We start from the raw sequence: 8,100 nt of genomic DNA on the forward strand, positions 1-8,100 counted from the left end.
TCTCTCCTAATTTTTTACGCACGTCCCACCTTTCTCCTCTTTTTAAAACAACGTCGAACGTGTCTTATCCGCGTGAGAGGATAAAAACAAGAGGTTACACATTTGAATTCAAATCAAATTTGAATTCAAACGAAAACCAACTTATCCCTATCCTTTTGGGCGTGAGAAGAGAAGGGGCGTGGCTATTTGTGTATGGAAAAAGTTTCACGAGAAACCTTTTCTCATGTAAGTAATGTGGCGCACAAAATGGATAAGGATGAAAGGGCAAGTGATAAGTTATCCATTCAAATTCAAACATGCTTTGAATTTGAATGGCTAACTAATTATTTTATCCATCCATATGGTGCACAAATGAGGACGTGGGGAAGGGTTTTGCGAGAGAAAAATTTCACGAGAAGTTTCTTCTCGTGAATTCAAATGGGTGCAAGGAAGTTGGGTGACGCAGGGAATTTAAAACAAGGTGGTTTGATTCAAATTGAGCCAACCTAGTTTAAAATAGGTTGAGCACAATTAGACCAAATTAAACCCAACATAATTAGACTTAATTAGGCTTAATAAAATTTTAATCAAATCAGGAATTAACTAAACCTAACCCCTGATCAAATCAGGGACTAAACCACCTTAGCGATTAGGTCAACATTTAACCTAATCGGGTCAATCCAAACTGAATCCAATTCAATTGGACTTGATCCAAAAATAATTACTCAATCAAATTGAGTTAATTAGTGATTAAATCACTAATTAAACCTCTCATAAATGTTGAGTCCAAATCCGATGGGCAATCAGGCATCAGAGACCATCGATATGAAACCCTGATCAAAGAGTTCAAATTTCAAATTCGAAATTCGAAATTCAAAATTTTGACCCTGGTACCCAAAATGTGTGGAACTCATGATTAGAGAATCCTAATTCTCAATCATAGAGTTCCAGATAGATAAGACTCATAATCAACCATCAGATCAGAAAGGAACCTCTAATGTGTGTGACCCCGCAGGTTCGAACCTAAGCCGGTAGCACAGGAACCAATTTCTGTACTAATCGAAGTGACCATCTAGCAATGGTACCCGACGACCGGATAGGTCGAATAATCGCAATCGCAACATTCAGAACCTACGTGAATATGGTTACCGTATAATTCATCCCTTTTGACCCCTGTGTTTAGGATGACTCAGGGTTAAACTGTCAACCCTGATGATATCATCCGAATCGTGCTCAACTCAATTAGTCCTGTGACTCCTCACTAGGACTACCCTGGCCAAGGTTTTGCTAAATTGAAACACGACTGTACACAGCTCCTAAACTGGAGTGGTCAATCCCATCTTGACACACGCACCGACAAGTCAAGTACTTGACTACACCCAGCAACCTTCCGTCACTGAATTAGAAATTCAGGTAGTCCAGTGCCTAAGTGCAGTGAGTTGCTTGCAAGTCACCGTGGCGGTCTCAGGTCGGAGGGACATTTATACCCATATCCCATCAGAGCAAATCTTGACAGCAGAAATAGCTCCGGAGTTGGTCACGTTCAGTGCAGATGTACCATTACATCTCACCTGTATGCCATACCAGTGTCTCCACACTCTTTGGTTATGAGGACAACCAACCCATATGGCACACAACGACCTATGCTCGATAAATATTGTCGTCCTTGGTAACAACGTATCATTTGGTCGCGAACATGTTTAAGGACTAAACGACAAATCCTCCTTTGTCGAGTCTAAATAGTCCTAAGGACTTCACCACAACACAGGAGTTCATTAGAAGATGAAACATTTGTGATGAAAAAATATCAAAATAACTTTTATTTATTTATAATTCATGTACTAATACAAAAGGAGCACAACCGTCAACAGGCTGACGATTGGCTTTGGGACACTATTCCCAACAATCTCCCACTTGGCCTAAAGCCTATCGGTGCAGTATCTAATACCCATCTTCGACTTGTAGTCGTTGAACTCCTTCACCGCAATGGCTTTAGTGAATGGGTCGGCCAGGTTCTCCTTCCCGTCGATCTTCTGAAGGTCGACGTCACCTCGATCCACGATCTCCCGGATGAGATGGTAGCGGCGCAGAATATGCTTCGTCCGCTGGTGTGCCTTTGGTTCCTTCGCCTGAGCAATGGCTCCAGAGCTATCGCAGTAGAGCAGAACTGGACCAACAAGGGAGGGTGCTACTCCGAGCTCGGTGATGAATTTCCTCAGCCACACCGCTTCTTTGGCAGCATCTGATGCAGCAATATACTCTGCCTCGCATACTGAATCAGCCACAGTGTGCTGCTTGGAACTCTTCCAGCAGACAGCCCCACCATTAAGGGTAAAAATAAATCCTGACACACTCTTGCTATCATCTCGATCAGACTGAAAACTAGAGTCTGTAAACCCTATAAGTCTCAAGTCCGATTCACCATATATAAGCCACTAGTCCTTAGTATTTCTCAAATACTTCAGGATGGTTTTAACAACCTTCCAGTGATTCTCTCCTGGATCAGATTGGTATCTACTCACTACCCCTAGTGAGTATGCCACATCTGATCGTGTACATGTCATGGCGTACATGATAGATCCCACTGCCGAAGCATATGGAATCCTACCCATACGCTCTCTCTCTTGAGGTGTTGTCGGACAATCCCTCTTCGAGAGAGAAATTCCATGGCCTATCGGTAGATAGCCTTTCTTGGAATTTTTCATGCTGAACCTTTTCACATAGTATCAATGTACGTGGACTGGGATAAGCCAAGCAACTTTTTGGATCTATCCCTATAGATCCTCATCCCTAGGATGTAGAAAGCTTCTCCCAGATCCTTCATGGAGAACTGTGACGATAGCCAAATCTTTATTCCCTGTAATGCAGGGACATCATTCCCGATTAAGAGAATGTCATCCACATACAATACAAGAAATACTACTGCTGGACCATTAGCCCACTTATAAATGCAGGGTTCTTCTCTGTTCTTAACGAAGCCATACGTTTTGATCGTCCTATCAAAACGTATGTTCCAACTCCGAGATGCCTGCTTAAGTCCATAAATGGACCTCTGTAGCTTGCACACCTTAGACTCATCTGTGGATGTGAACCCTTCAGGTTGTATCATATACACCTCTTCGTCCAGCTCTCCGTTTAGGAAAGCTGTCTTCACATCCATCTGCCAGATTTGATAGTCCAGATGGGCAGCTATCGCAAGCATAATCCGAATGGATTTGAGCATTGCCACAGGAGAAAACGTCTCGTCATAGTCTATACCATAACGTTGACGATATCCCTTGGCAACCAGACGGGCTTTATAGGTCTCCACCTTTCCGTCTGGGCCCCTCTTCCTTTTGAAGACCCACTTACACCCTATGGGTTTTACTCCTTCGGGTGGGTCAACCAATGTCCACACATCGTTGACCTTCATGGACTCCATTTCGGATTTCATGGCCTCTAGCCATTTCTCAGAGTCAGGTCTCTGCATTGCATCCATGTAGGTGATCGGATCCTCATCGTTTTCATCAAGTTCGATAGGATCACCATCCCGGACCAAGAAACCATAATATCTGTCCGGTTGATGTGGTACTCTACCAGACCGCCTTAAGGGTGCATAATCAATGGGCTCCGGATCTGATCTAATCAAATCCAGTTCAGGTTCAGTAATATGTGTCGGTTTTTCCACCTGTCGAACTTTGTCAAGTTCGACTTTAGAGGCAACAGTTCCTTCACTAAGGAACTCCTTTTCTAAAAAGATTGCCTTAAGGCTGACAAACACCTTTTGCTCATCAGCAAGGTAGAAATAATATCCTTTGGTCTCTTTTGGGTACCCTATAAAATTACACTTGTCAGACCTAGGTCCAAGCTTGTCTGTAATTAAATGTTTAACATAAGCCGGACACCCCCAAACCCTAAGGTGCGAGAGTACTGGCTTACGTCCTATCCATATCTCATATGGCATTTTGGCTACAGACTTACTCAGAACTCTATTTAGAAGGTAACAAGCCGATTCGAGCGCATATCCCCAGAGGGAGATCGGCAGACCAGCAAACCCCATCATGGATCGAACCATGTCTAACAGGGTCCGATTCCTCCTTTCAGACACACCATTATGCTGTGGTGTTCCAGGAGGAGTCCACTGAGAGAGAATCCCATTCTCCCCTAGATATGTCAGAAACTCATTGGAAAGGTATTCACCTCCTCGATCAGATCGAAGAGTTTTAATACACTTCCCAGTTTGTTTTTCTACCTCATTTCGGAATAGTTTGAACATTTCAAATGATTCCGACTTATGCTTCATTAAATAGACATACCCATACCTAGATAGGTCGTCTGTGAAGGTTATGAAGTAGAAAAATCCACCTCTTGCACTTGAGCTCATGGGTCCACATACATCAGAATGTACCAGACCTAAGAGTTCACTGGCTCGCTCACCTTTTCCAGTAAAAGGTGACTTGGTCATCTTTCCAAGAAGACAGGACTCACAGGTTGGAAGTGATTCACAATCACTAACTTCAAGAATTCCTTCTTGAGCCAACCTGTTTATCCTGTTCTTATTGATATAACCTAGCCTACAGTGCCAAAGGTAGACTTCTGACACATTATCTATTCTAGAGCGTTTACCAAATTTTTGAACCACATTAACAGGCTGTGATAGTAAGTAAATTCCATTATTTAATTGTCCAACAAATATTGTAACACCATTCAAAATGATATTGCAAATATTTTTTTTTATTAAAAAATCATAACCGTACATGGCCAAAAGGCCTACAGAAATAATATTTAATAAAAAACTTGGACAATAGTGACATTCACTCAGAATTACATTACGAGAATTGATTACAAGACTCATGATTCCTAAAGCTAGAACTGGAACTTTGCTTCCATCTCCAACATTCAGGAACCTCTCGCCTTCATCAAATCTCCTACTGACCTGCAGACCCTGCATCAAATTACAAATATGATAAGGGCTTTCGGTATCCAATACCCAGGCAGTAGTATCACAAATCGAAAAGTTGCAAGGAGTTATCATATAATTACCTTGCTTCTTCTTTGGCCTATTCGGGTCCAGTGAGGTAATGTATTGAGGACAGTTCCTCTTCCAATGCCCGTGCTTCTTGCAAAAGAAGCACTCCGCCTGGCTCTGGTCATGCTTGCGCTTCTTGGTCTGACCCCGTGCTACTGTCCCAGCATGAGATTGCACCTTCTTATTTTTCTTCTTCTTGTTCTTCTTCCCCTTCCCAAAGGGTTGACGACGAGAAGAAGACCCTCCCACTACATTCACCGACTCCTTATGGAGTTGGTGATCCTTCTCAAAGTTCTGCAGCAACCCCAACAATCTGTGGTAGTTTACTGCAGGCTTTGTCATTCGAAAATGAGTAAGGAATGGGAGGAAGGACTTGGGCAAGGAATTAAGGATCGCATCCTTACCGAGCTGCTCGTGCAGAGGAAAGCCCAATTTGCTTAGGCGCTCAATCATCTCGATCATATACAGTACATGATCAGTGACTGAGGCCCCATCCCTCATCCGAGCATTGAAAATAGCACAACTAGTTTTGTGCCTTTCAACGTCGTCAGGCGTGCCAAAGGAGTCGTTCAACATTTGAAGCATCTCCTATGGCTGGACGTTCTCAAACCTTCGGCTGAACTCATCATTCATTGCTGCCAGCATAATACATCGAACGGTGGTGCGGTCATTGAGCCACTTCAAGTAAGTATCTCGGATCGCTTTACTAGCGTTCGGAGCTGGCTCCTCAGGTGCTGGATCCGTTACTACATAAAGGATCCGTTCATGCTCAAGGACGATTTTCAATTTTCGATATCAGCTATCGAAATTGGGCCCCATGAGCTTGTCATTATCTAATAATGACCGGAGCGACAGGGTAGTGGCCATAGCTGCTTAAAGGAAAACGAGACCTCTATTAGTACATAAATTAATACTAAAGACTTGGACTTTAGTCTAAAGTTTTTCCTAATATTTTTACGAACTGGTAGCCTCATCCTCCAATTCGAGAAATTACTTTAATTCCTTAATGGGTACTAGAATCCACACAGACTACACACGAGCCCAACTTTGGTTGGTCAACCCATGTGCATCTATGGGTAGGTTCTTAACCAGTTATTTCTCTAAACAACTTCTAGTAATTTATTTTGCCCCAGAACCTAATCAGTAGGCTTTGGCCTCCACTGAAAAGATCTGGTTAGGTCCAACCATTAACATGACTTAATTTAGTGAATCGGACCAATAAATGATCAGGCCCGACTTTGGCCGGCCAACCTAACCACCATCAGAAAGACTCAATTAAATTATCATATTATGAATAATAATTCCATTAGCCAATGAGCACCAGGCCTTTGGGCCTCCAATGATCATTGAACTAATGGACTCATTATCATTCACTTAATGGGAGGCTATGACTTAGTTATCATTATAACTTAATCATTTTAGGGACCTAATAATTTTTGAAGATTTTATTAAAGAATAGTAGAGAAGAAATCATCCAGCCAATTTCAATCCTCCCACTGACTTCACCAAGTCAGATTAAAAAGGATTTAATTAAAGCTGGCATTAGGAGCACCTAAATCAGTCATACTGATTTACCTAATGGCATGGGTGAGCTCTAATCACCAAGTGATCTAATCAAAATCTAACTTATCAGATTGGCCAGGTAAGTGAGATCAGTGGTGGGGATTTACCATTAACTCGTCAATGATCGAATCAATGCGAGTAGCTCCCGCTTAAGAACCACTGGTCAAAACTGCCAAACTTACCTTAGACACAACCGGTTCATTAGTTTTAATTTTGATCAACTTAGTAAATAGAGCTCCACCGCGTAGCCATGAATTAAGTCCATCTTGGTCTAGTTAAAGACATGGACCCATTCAACTACAACTATTGAAGTTGAGTCTAGAGTATCCTTGACCTAATCTAATTCAACTTTTGATTAGATTTGACCAATTACTCCAATTCGTCCATTTTTTAAACTAACCTTAGGTCTAACCCAATTATGGACCTAATTCATCTAACCCATTGACCCAAAAGTTTATGCAATTGTCTTAGATCTTAATTCATAATTCTAGACCTACTAGACAACACTTAATTCTTTTAATTAAGTACTTGGGCTGATGGGTCAGGGTTTGGCATTTCGAAAACAATTTTCAAATTTGAAAGATTTTATTTTCTGTTCACCAAATGTGTTAACTCATTTCACAAACGGGTCAGCACATTTCATAAACAGCAATTCTATTGCTCATTTCATAACAGAAAATAACTCAAAATAAATTATAAATTTTTTTTAGATCTAATCTAAACATTCATGATAAATTTCTTAATTAAGTCCTTTCGCTGCTTCATCGGACATGGGATATAATTGCATCGGCACCCCTACCGCCATAGGAGACCCCATCGAATGGGAAGAGAGGGCCTTTAAACCCTACTTTTCTCCTATGACCGGACGGCCATGGCAACCAACCCAATTAGATTACTTGCTACTTGGATCATGTATATCTAAATATACAAATTTCAAAATTTAAATTTTGAATTTCAAATTTCAAATTTCAAATTTCAAATTTTAAATTTCAAATTTGAGATTTCAACCAAATTTCAAATTTCGAATTTTCAATCTTTGAATTTTAAATTTTGAATTTTGAATTTCAAATTTCAAATTTTGAATTTCAAATTTCAAATTTCAAATTTGAGATTTCAACCAAATTTTCAAAATTTTAAATTTTGAATTTCAAATTTCAAATTTCAAATTGAATTTCATAACAAATTTTTTAAATTTCAAATTTTGAATTTCAAATTTGAAACTTCTAACAAATTTCAAATTTCAAATTTCAAATCTTTTTGAATTTCGAATTTGAATTTTGAATTTCAAATTTAAACTTATAGATTACACCTTAATCTACGCATGCATATGTATATCATATTCTAGAACCTGCTCTGATACCAATTGAAGCGAAAATTTAGTGCAGGGGCAAAATGGTAATTTTAAAACTTTTTCAAAATTACTATTTTACAGGAATTATTAATTAATCTCATTAATTAATACTAATTAACCCTACACTAGGATCTAAATATGATACAACAGCATGCATTTAAATTTGAAATTCAAATTTGAATCAGTAAACGTTTTAACA

This window comes from Elaeis guineensis, chromosome 2, assembly GCF_000442705.2.
Source record: "Elaeis guineensis isolate ETL-2024a chromosome 2, EG11, whole genome shotgun sequence".
NCBI classification, from domain to species: Eukaryota; Viridiplantae; Streptophyta; class Magnoliopsida; order Arecales; family Arecaceae; genus Elaeis; species Elaeis guineensis.